At 33.6% G+C, this 12,025-nt stretch overlaps 1 protein-coding gene across 1 annotated transcript in view; it reads right to left on the minus strand.

Annotated features, from left to right (window-relative positions):
* The window catches only part of TFPI (tissue factor pathway inhibitor), a 106,058-nt gene that overhangs the window by 75,105 nt on the left and 18,928 nt on the right, over window positions 1-12,025 (minus strand). Inside the window, exon 2 of the mRNA XM_040475602.1 lies at window positions 7,691-7,823. The gene's annotated coding sequence lies outside the window, so the exon portion shown is untranslated. The remainder of the gene's footprint in view (window positions 1-7,690; window positions 7,824-12,025) is intronic.

Consider the following 12,025-nt stretch of genomic DNA (forward strand, 5'->3'; position numbering starts at 1 on the left):
AGTATCTCAATTTTCTTAATTTCTGAAAGGAGTTTTCTAAAAGCAATTCTTCTCATAGGGAAGTAGGGGCTTAGATATATGTCAGGGAGTAAGGGAATACTTAGCTTCTTTGTCTACTTTTCTCTGTGGTAAAGTATGTTATTTGTTCAAACATATTTGCTGCACCTCCCACAGACTCCTTCCTTGGTGACCAAGAGACGAGGCTATTTTCCCTCCACATTGACATCAAGTTTTGCTATATTGCTAGGTTTGGTTCATAGAATGAGCAGATAAAAAACAAAGAAGTAATAGGTAAGTAGATTTTTATGAGTTTTGTGAGAAGTTTATGAATTTTATGATTCTGTAGTTTTGTTTTTTTTCATTTTCTCTGACAAATGACTCTCCTGACCCACATGATCCAGATCATTCAACGCACAAAGGTGAGTGAAAATAAACGCTTTCTTGCTAAAAACCCTGTAAATTTGGGGGTACTTTGCTATCAAGTGTTAAGTAGAAATGCATAATATACACTCTACTTATATATCTTCTTCCCTCATAGATATATTATCTTGACTGCATCCATATTATTATATTACATAATCTTGAATACAGAACTATGGATACCTCATTACTAAAATTAGACCCCTGGACCTCATTCCTTCTGTCTTTCTGGAGCCCTATTCCCTTTTTTTTTTTTCCCCCTTTTCTTCCTATGCACTTGATTGTAGGATATGAAGTATTAGGGGGGGAGTGCTTTCTGGAAATTTACTGATGGTAAACAACAGTATAAACAAAATTAAGCACCAATCAATTTGAAATATGTTGTGGATTAAAACAAATTCTTGTTAGCAGTATAATCATAACAAAAAGGTTTTTAGGAATTTTATGGTCACAAGCTGACTCCATCTACAGAAAAATAAATTCTTCTCAAACTAGACTGAATTTTCACATGGAAATCAGAATAAGTGCATAAATGCAAACTTGAGAACTGGAATCATTATGTTACTTTTGTTTTGTCTAGTTCATGTTTTAATTAATAGTGTATATTTTCTTATTTTTTTTATGAGAATGGTTATTGAGAAGTAGTGGTAACAGTGGGAACTTGAAGGTCTACTCATGGTTGAGGGTTATTTAGCATTCTCAAGAGAGTCTCCACAGGACTCTCAGTTATAACTTACATTATTAATAGGCAGACATCTTGAGCAAATGATTTTTCTCATGAGACAAAAAAAATATTAACTAAAAAAATAGGGAAAGCTAAATCTTTCTATCATCTGTGCTTAAACATTGCATTTCACAGTTATTGCTACTTATTGATATCTTTATTTATTTTTTATTTATTATTATTTTTTATATCTTTATTTATTTTTGAGAGAGTGAGAGATAGAGTGAGAGCAGGGGAGGAACACAGAGAGAGGGAGACACAGAATCCAAAGCAGGCTCCAGGCTCTGAGCTGTCAGCACAGAGCCCGACATGGGGCTTAAACCCACGAATCATGAGATCATGACCTCAGCTGAAGTTGGACACTCAACCGACTGAGCCACCCAGGCGCCCCTACTTATTGATATTTTTAAAATGTAATGTCTGAGAGGAAAAACAAAACAAGTTGAATTCCTAGCTTCTTCTTTCTAGGTTTTTAGAATCAGATATTCTATTAGATAGCATGGTAAGATTAGTTAGAACTTTCACTTTCATTAATGTGATTTTTTTTCCTAATCATATTTAGTTTGTCTAACTCCTTCTGGGAGAATCTGGAATGTATATCTGTATCTCTAAAATGTGAATAAAGAGTAAATTCTGTTGCTTTTCATTGATGCGTATAAGATTCATCATACATCTACCTCTGTGAAGTAACTCCTATGGAAGTGACATGACTGTTAAAAAGGTATCATACAATCTTAGGTCACAATAATTGATCTATATCATCTAGCATAAGGAAAGTAATACTCCCACTTCCCTTTGCAGTATTGCAGTATTTTGCTCTTATATTTGGACCATAGTTTAGGAGAACAACTGTCAAAGCAGAATGTGTTCAGAGTAGTGAGATAAAACCTAGTTTTTTTTTAAGGCATACACTTTAGATATTTTAAAAGTACTTATGTCTAAAACATTTTGATTAAACCCAGAATATTTAATTTTCAAAATAGAAACTGAAAGGGTGGGGCGAGTCATTGTATTTATTATCTTAAAGTATTCAGGAGATGGTTGTGTAGAAATGACGGTAAATTTAATCTAGTTTGCTCCAGAATAATTAGGTGAATGAAGATAATGGGGACATATATTTTTACCTTAAAATTAGGATAACTTTCCTACCAATTATAGTTTAAAAAGATAGGATGAGCTGTTCTATGATAAAGAGTATGTTCACTCCTAGAAGAAATAAGGGAGGGAAAGTGACATGTGGAAGCTGTTCAAAAGACATCCTGACATTAGATGAAACAACTGGACTAAAAGACCCAGAGAATTACCTCCAGTATTCAAAACTCTTGAGTCCTTCTTATGCCTTGATTAATAGTAAGGATAATATAGCTACACATGTAAAAACAATAGTATAAATAACAAACATAACAATAATAGTTAATATTTATTTAAGGCTTACTTAGTGCCAGGTATTATTCTGCATGTGCCATATTTAAGACCCATCTCATGATAGTGTCCATCACCATCATGAGATGGGTCTTATTTTCCTATTTGAAGATAAAGATAAATGATTCATTCATTTGTGCAAATTCAAGCAGCTAATTAATGAAAGTGGGATTTGAATCCAGATAGTTTGAATTCTGAGCATATAGTCCTATTAGGTAAGACTACCTCTCTGTTTTAGATTATGTTACCTTTCTTATATGTTTCCATAACCATAATAATAAATACTTATTGGGGCACCTGGGTAGCTCAGTTGGTTAAGCATCCAACTTTAGCTCAGGTCATGATCTCACGGTTCATGGGTTCTAGCCCCGGGTCAGGCTCTATGCTGACAGCTCGGAGCCTGGAGCCTGCTTTGGATTCTCTGTCTCTGTCTCTGTCTCTCTCTCTCTCTGCCCCTCCACTTCTCGTGCTCTGTGTCTGTCTCTTTCTCTCTCAAATATAAATAAGCATTAAAAAATTTTTTAAATAGGGGCGCCTGGGTGGCGCAGTCGGTTAAGCGTACGACTTCAGCCAGGTCACGATCTCGCGGTCCGTGAGTTCGAGCCCCGCGTCGGGCTCTGGGCTGATGGCTCGGAGCCTGGAGCCTGTTTCCAATTCTGTGTCTCCCTCTCTCTCTGCCCCTCCCCCGTTCATGCTCTGTCTCTCTCTGTCCCCAAAAAATAAATAAACGTTGAAAAAAAAATTAAAAAAAAATTTTTAAATAATGAATACTTATTGTCCTTCTTAGTAAAATAGAAAAAAATTTTCACAAAGCCGCATTAGTACTTTTTAAAATGATGTATAATCTCTAACCTATAAATTCTACCTCTATTCTAAAAAAAAAATTTACATACTGTTTTTGTGCACCAATAGATATTTACAATATCTAGTGCAATATTTTTGTAAAAATGTAAGAAACAATTTAAAAATCAATAAATATGGCATATATAAATACATTGTAATATCCATTTGATGGAATACTATTTGGAAAAGTAGGTATTCATGAATATGTATAAACATGTGAGAACTTAAGAATATATCAGTAAGTAAAAAATGTGGGGCACCTGGCTAGCTCGGCTGGTAGAGCATGTGACTCTTGATCTTGGGGTTGTAAGTTTGAGCCCTATGTTGGGTGTAGAGATTACTTAAAAATAAAATCTTAAGAAAAATTCAAAATCAAAAATATCATTTACTTAACTTTGGAAATACACACAAGTAATACTGTATATTTAATAAAGATATATATGTAGTAAAAGGACACACATTTATTTTGGTTGTTCTAAAAAGGAAAGGAGAGGAATACAACTGGAAAAGGCTATAAAAATTGTTCACCTTCAATGGTATTTGTAATATTTTATATCTTTTATGTAAAAATACTACATAATACTATATTTTATCTAAAATAATATGCACCATAATGTAAATACATAGAAAATGTGATGAAAATGTTAGCATATATTAATTCTAGATGGTAATTACTTGGATGCTTGGTATTTTCTTTTCCTTTTCCTTGATATGTATATTTAAGTTAAAAATCGATAAGGACATATAACAACAAAAGACCAGAAAGAGAACATTTTCACTGTTCATTTTCTCAAAATTTTTAATTTTTAAAATTCTAAAATCTGCGTAAATGAAAGCAAAAAGTTTGGCATCAATGAAACATTAAAAAAAAGAAAAAGTTCTGAAACATTATTCTATTTGACCATTTTTATCACAGTGTGACTGAAAGAGTAGAGAGTCTTTTATAAAATGAGGCTGTTCTCTTTTATAACATAATTTTCAAAGTCAATGTACATGAAAGGCAAAAAAAAGTTTCCTGGCTAACTTCACTACCAGTTTCATAGAATTGATAGCCGATAGGTGCTAATATAACAACTCTTTGGAACTAGGAAAAGCACTCCTCTTCTAAATGTACTGATTTTTCTTTTAATAGCCTTTCTCACAAAGGAGGTGACTAACCTTGCAAGATGCGTGAATTTTAACATAGCACTCTCTTCGGCTGCCTGTCCCATGCTCGCAGGGCAACAAACATCTTTAGAATTTTACTCTAGCAATGGGTTTCCTTTTGCCTCCATTTTCTTTTCTCTTGTGATGAAAATAAATAAACTTTCTTTGGTACTACTTTGCTCTTTATAGATGGAAGCATCAACTTATTTTACTATGAACTGGGTGACTAATAAACTAAAAGCTGTAATAGCATTCTTGACATGTAATCTCGACACCAGTTTAAGTCTTGCAATATCGAAGTATAAATCTTGGAACAAATACAATGCAGCACCAGGAAAAGCACACAATCCCTTGATAGATCCTGCCCTCAGAGAGCCTGGATGATTAGATAATGTGATCTTGCCCTGAATTTCAGAACACAAGACAACAGCCAACCATCCTCATGCTTTCTTTGATTGTAATCTCAGCTCTCCACGCAAAGATCAACTAAACTAAGGGAGACCCAGGTTCTTAGACTCTTAGCTCATTCTTTCAGATAAGTACAGAAGGTCATTTCGAGAAGGTTTCAGTTTCTGCACAAAGGTAATAGCATAGCCAACTTAACTCATTACAGCTTTCTCCCAATTTATTGGCCTTCGCAGCGGTTACATTTTACATTTATCCCAAGTTTTCAACCTTTCTACTATTGACATTTTGGGACAGAGAATTCTTTGTTGCAGTGGGCTTTCCTGTGCATTGTAGCAACATCACTGGTCTTTATATATCAGATGCCAGTAGCAATTTCCTCTTAATGGTGACAACTAAAAATGTCTCCAGACATTTGCAGTATCTCCTGGAGGGCAAAATCTTTGCATTAGAGCCATCATTCTACTTTGAGCCAAATCCTGGCAAAACTAATCACTTTTGGGGATTCTACTCAGCTGCCTGATCCTGCACCAACTGATAGTGTGTCCCATATTCTTTCTCTGAAATTCCACTCTGCAAGCTTTGGACCTGCTAGGTGGCTTCTCCACAAAGTTCATCTAAATATAGAAAGTGGACATTGTTTCAAATGGTTTTCATTTCAAATAAAATAAAATATCAGTGAAATACCTAATGAAATAAAAGTATATGTTAATTATAGAAAATAAGAAAAGTACAGAAAAGACCAAACTCAAATAAAACTTTATTCATATAGGGACGCCTGGGTGGTTAAGTTGATTGAGCTTCTGACTCCTGATTTCGGCTCAAGTCATGATCTCACAGTTCGTGAGTTAGAGCCCTCATCGGGCTCTGTGCTGACAAGGCAGAGCCTGTTTGGGATTCTCTCTCTCCCTTTCTCTCTCTCTGCTCCTCCCCCACTCATGCTCTCTCTCCCTCTCCGTATATCTCTCTCTCTCAAAATAAACTTAAAAAAAAAAACACACACACACACACATTACTCATATGTATTGCCCAACTCTAGGCATTACAAAACTTATTTTATATATTCTCTGTCATGGATAGCTCTATACACATGCATGTACATTATACATTTCTGTTTTCAAAATGAGATTACATTGTGTCTATCTGTCTGTAGTCTGTTTTTAATCATTTAACATGTTTTTGTACAGTATATAATCTTTAAGAGAGAGAGCACATGAGAGCAAGCCACGGAGACAGAGAGAGAGGGAGAGAGAAATTCCTAGCAGGCTCTGCACTGTCATCACAGAGCCTGAGGTGGGGCTCCAACTCACAAACTGTGAGATCAAGACCTGAGCTGAAACCAAGAGTTGGAGACTCAACCGACTGAGCCACTCAGGTGCCCTTCTAATACATTACTTTAATAGTTCCATGCTATTTAATTACAAATGTTTCATTATTTAGTAAGTCAATATCCTGCTGTTACAAAGCTGCAGGCTTTTAAATGAATGTAAAAGACCTAAATTCCACAGAAATATATTCTAGAAAGCCTGTAGTCCCTGCCACCATATTGGCATCATTTATGTATTTTATTATTTTATGTCAAAGGTGTGAGGCCTGTTTACTTCATGAAGTCAGCCAGGCTGTTCCAACAGATCCATGGACCTCTGTATTTTATTAGGCAAATGGCTGCATCTTCCAATAATACTATGACACTGGAAGAACATTTGTCTCCCAGGAACGAAGATTCTTTTCTTGGAATGTGACAGGAGGGAATTAAAAACTGTAGAGATGCTTATCTGATAATATTTCTTCTAGGTTATTACAGTATTAGAAAAAGTTATAAAGGTGGAATAGGGTTGTTGAGCTTTAGGTAGAGGAGAAAATGTATAAAACTTTGGTAAGTCTATTTAAAAACAAGACTTAGACGAGAGTTCAAGTTCATCTGAGTAAAATTAGTCTAACTGCTATATGTAATGTGTACATACGTGTATTAGAATGTATCTGTATTATATTAGGGTCTAAAAATTATGTTTGTGATAATATATCTCAAAAAATGTTTGAAATGATACCAGGTAATGGGTTACAAAGAAATTGCATATAAACTGTCTTTTTTTAATTTTATCCTGATTACTTAAATTTCTATGAAATAACTTTGGATAATAATGTTTCATTCAAAATATTTATTTTATTTAAACTAAAACCATTTTTATCTCTTTATTAAGTATATATTTGTGTTTTCACTAATCTTTTCTAAAAAGAACCAGAAAAAAAACATACTGCTCAGTGTCATTTGTAATTCTGAAGAAAAATGGCTCACCAGTGAGGTTTTGTGATTATCTATCTCCCTTTGTCTAATGATACAAGACACAGCTACAAAAGCAAGAATGGTTGGTAGTCAGAGTTTGACTAGATTTTTTTGTAAGAATCATAAAAATATTGCTAACAGATAAACTTTTTTTAGAAATTTAAGAAGTTACTTCTCATAAGTTTATATATTTTTATTAAAATATTTTTACTTATAAACTTCTTAGGAAAAATTTCAAAGTGTCAAATAAAACAGCATGTACATACACAACATGGACATATTTATTGAGTACTAACTATATGACAAACTATTCTAGAATAAAGAACTAGACAGGTAAAAGCCTTGTCTTCTTGAAACCTTCATTTTAGAACAATAAACTGATGTCACTAATGATGACAATTCCTATTCAGTAAACAGGGTTACAGAGAACAAAAGAAAAATCTCACCTTATAAAATATTTTCTTTTAAAGCTGGGATTAGAAAGAAGTTATTCCAAGAGCTTCATGTAAAATTCTATTTCTTTAATTTATACAAAATTGTGTAAGTTTATCTTCTAGAGGTTTTCACTGATTTCAATATCTAAAAAGTAAAAACAAATTCTTGTTCAATTCACATCTCAATTAATTTTTTAAACCTTTTAAGATAGAATGTCATGGTTACAGTTATATTTTCAAATAAATGTGTAACCAATTGAGCTTCACACCTTATGAGAGTACTCATATACCAACTCCCTCAAAGGTACCTTTAAAAAGTTTGTTTTCTGTTTTATAGGCAAAATGTGCAAAAATTTTAATTTGCAGTCCATTGAGTAACAGCGAAGTTGAATGTTCATTTTCTTAAAAATATTTTTTTCTTAAATGTTTATTTATTCATTTTTGAGAGAGAGAGAGAGAGAGAGAGAGAGAGAAGGCAGAGAGAGAGGGAGAATCCCAAGCAGGCTCTGCATTGTCAGTGCAAAACCAGACACGGCACTAGAATCCACGAAATGTGAGATCATGACCTGAGCAGAAACCAAGAGTTGGATGCTTAACCAACTGAGCCACCTAGGCACCCCATCACTTTTATTTTTTCTTTTGTGAAGTGCTATCTATATTCTTTAATCATTTTTCCCATTTTTAACATGCATATTTTTTTGATTTATAAACAACAAAAAGTTCTCATCCAGTATCCCAGGTTTTTCTCTCTTAAAAGGTTTAAAATTGAGGTAAAAGGTAAACTGATATTCATTTTTAACTATTAAAACATGTACCAAATTTCCAAAATTTGGTTCATAAAAACAAAATGTTGGTTATTATTTGTTAAAGGAATATATACATACATATATACACATGCATGTACATTATACGTATACACACACACACACACACACACACACACACACAGTAAAGCTTTGGTTTGCGAGCATAATTCATTCCAGAAACATGCTTGTAATCCAAAGCACTTGTATATCAAAGAGAATTTCAAGAACCATTGGCTCAGTTGTGATCATGTGACATTCAGTGTTATGTACTACTTGTATTGCAAGACATCGCTCGTTCATCAGGTTAAAATTTATTAGAAATGTTTGCTCATCTTGTGGAACACTCATAGAACAAGTTATTTGCAATCCAAGGTTTTACAATACATAGTTATATATATTTATTTGTACATACATATATATGTTTAAGGATAAAATGCAGTATTTCCTCTATCAGACTAAGTTGTACTACAACAAGGAGATCTGTATGATAATATAGTAGCAACAATAATCATGATATTAATAAACATTATTGAGCAACTATATATATATAGTATTTTCCTATATATTTTATAAATAATTATTTTAATCCTTAATCCTCTAAAGTAGCTATTGTTATTATTTTGGATTTGAAGGAATATAAGCTTTGGAAAGTTTCATTCCGTTCGCCAGAGTTTAGCATGTACAGACAGTAAGTAGCCTAGAATAGTTTAAAATCCAAATCTGTAGTAATCCTTTGTCTCTGATCTTTCCAGTGGGCACTACTGTATCGACATGCACCACACAAATGATCAGAAGGCAGAGTAAATGACATTCTAATTCCCGTCAACAAGGCCTTGCCTTATCATTCACTTTATATTCTTCCCTTTTTATCTTTTGTGTCTCATTTCCTTTTTTCTTTTAATTTTTTTAATGTTTATTTATTTTTGAGAGAGAGAGACAGAGCACAAGCAGGGGAGGGGCAGACAGAGAGGGAGACACAAAATCTGAAGCAGGCATAGAGTCCAATGCAGGGCTCACAGCCACCAACTGTGAGATCATGACCTGAGTGGGAAAAAGCAGTGCTTGTTTGGAGTATTTATTTGAATGGGAGAAAACTGGAATATAATCACAATTTTAAAAAATAGCAAGAAAAACTGTGGTACTCTGAATACTATCTTCCTTCAAATTCTATGAATAGGATTTATTTCTTGCTCATGGAAAACATGGGACTATTTGTGGTTAATTACTGCCCTCTGTTGACAACATGTTAAATGTCTTAATATATTCTTAAGAGTATTTAAGGTTATAATTACAAGAAATTTCACCTATAAATCTCATCTATAAAGATGAATAAATCTAAAAGAATTGAAGTACCTTTGCTTAACAGCCATAGCTAGTTAATGATTAAGGATGGAATGACACCTCAGGTACCATGACCTATGATCAGTCTTGTGTTACATAATTTAAAACAATATATTTTTTTCCTGAGAATAGTTTCCATTTTCTAAGACTCAAAAACAAAATTTACAAGTCATAGAAATTTTAAAAGTTATTAAAAATAAAAAAATGTCTTTAGTTTAAAAATAAATCATACAGTAAAGAAAAGAGTAGAAAGTAGAAGTAGAAAATAAACATCTTTCTCTCTCCACCTGATTCCACTTCCAGAGGTGGCCATTATTAACTGTTTCTTTGTCATTCTAGAAATTATTTATATATGTATCTAACTTTTTTTCAAAATTGACGCACAGTTCTCCAACTTTTTAAAAAAATTTAAAACATATATCTTAGAGTTAATTTCATATTAGCACATAAATCAAGATATAAGGCATTTTTTCATACCACGGCTTTTTATTGGCACTTTGAAATTTACAGGCAAGTTTAGAATGTCCTTAATTAGGTTTGCCTCGTATTTCCTCATAATTAATTTAGGTTATGCATTTCTTCTTGGACTATTACATAAGTGAGGCTGTTTTGTTCTCATTTCTTTCCATCAGAGGGCACGCGATTTGGTTTGTCTCATTACTGATGATGGATGTTCATTTTGATCATTTAATCCAGGTGTTATGTGCAGACTTCTCCAATTGCAAGTGATCCCATTTTTCTGTTCCTGCGCACAGAGAGGATTTGAATGGCAGATGTGCTCAGCTAATTACAAAATCAAAAATAATTACTTTGTCAAATCCTTTGTCTCAGGTAGCAGGAATGGAATAGATCTCAGAATGTATTATTTTCACAGTAGTACTGGCTTCTCTGGCCTCTCATTTGATTCCAATGCCCATTTCTGGAGGAACACACAGATTCAGGAGTATTTGACCAGTTGTACATGGAGTGTGAGGAAGGGTCTGGTATATTAAATAATTCATATAAGTATGAAATTTGTTAATACATAGGTCTGTATGTAATGTGAAGTATAATAATATTTTCATTGGCAACTAGATGAACTCCAAAAACCAGAACTGCTCAAAATTTACTTTTAAACACTTAGTAAGGTTGTCATATTTTCAAAAAATCCTATTAAAATTTCAGTCATTCTTTTAAATTTTGATATTCATTAAAAATGTTCACTTTGCACATATATTTTAATAAATAACTTTCAATACTCTTTTTTTTTAATTTTTTTTCAACGTTTGTTTATTTTTGGGACAGAGAGAGACAGAGCATGAACGGGGGAGGGGCAGAGAGAGGGAGACACAGAATCGGAAACAGGCTCCAGGCTCTGAGCCATCAGCCCAGAGCCTGACGCGGGGCTCGAACTCACGGACCGCGAGATCGTGACCTGGCTGAAGTCGGACGCTTAACCGACTGCGCCACCCAGGCGCCCCTCAATACTCTAAAAGAAAAAACTTTTTGAAAATATGAAATTTTTAAATGTTTAGATTTAATTTACACTTGACAAAATATTTGAAATTGCATATACTTAAAGTAGAACAAAATTGTCAATATGTTGATTATAATTATTAATTTTGCTAAAATGAAGTCAAGAAAGATCAATGCTATGAAATAAATACATAAATACTTATGAATTGTGCATGCATCTAGTTTGTTATTCATCCAAAGCATCACTGGACAATTTAAGCGATACCCAAATATGCACAATATAAATTCAATTGATATGTCCTTAGACATTGATATGCCTTGGTATTTTGCAAACTTTCAGCCCTATAAAAATTATAGCTTTATAACATATTTTACAACTTCATCTTTATGAAGTATATTGTATAAGTAGGATAGAAAATATCTTATGCAATAATGTACTAATGTGATTAATAACTTTTAATATTTAACATATGGTCATCATTAATGCTTTGCTGCTTTCTACTTCACCATAATACAAACAGGTGTTTTCTTTTTTAATTTTTTTTTTCGACATTTATTTATTTTTGGGACAGAGAGAGACAGAACATGAACGGGGGAGGGGCAGAGAGAGAGGGAGACACAGAATCGGAAACAGGCTCCAGGCTCTGAGCCATCAGCCCAGAGCCCGACGCGGGGCTCGAACTCACAGACCCTGCGAGATCGTGACCTGGCTGAAGTCGGACGCTTAACCGACTGCGCCACCCAG

This window comes from Herpailurus yagouaroundi, unplaced genomic scaffold (assembly GCF_014898765.1).
Source record: "Herpailurus yagouaroundi ecotype Mexico unplaced genomic scaffold, PumYag 140, whole genome shotgun sequence".
Taxonomy (NCBI): domain Eukaryota; kingdom Metazoa; phylum Chordata; class Mammalia; order Carnivora; family Felidae; genus Herpailurus; species Herpailurus yagouaroundi.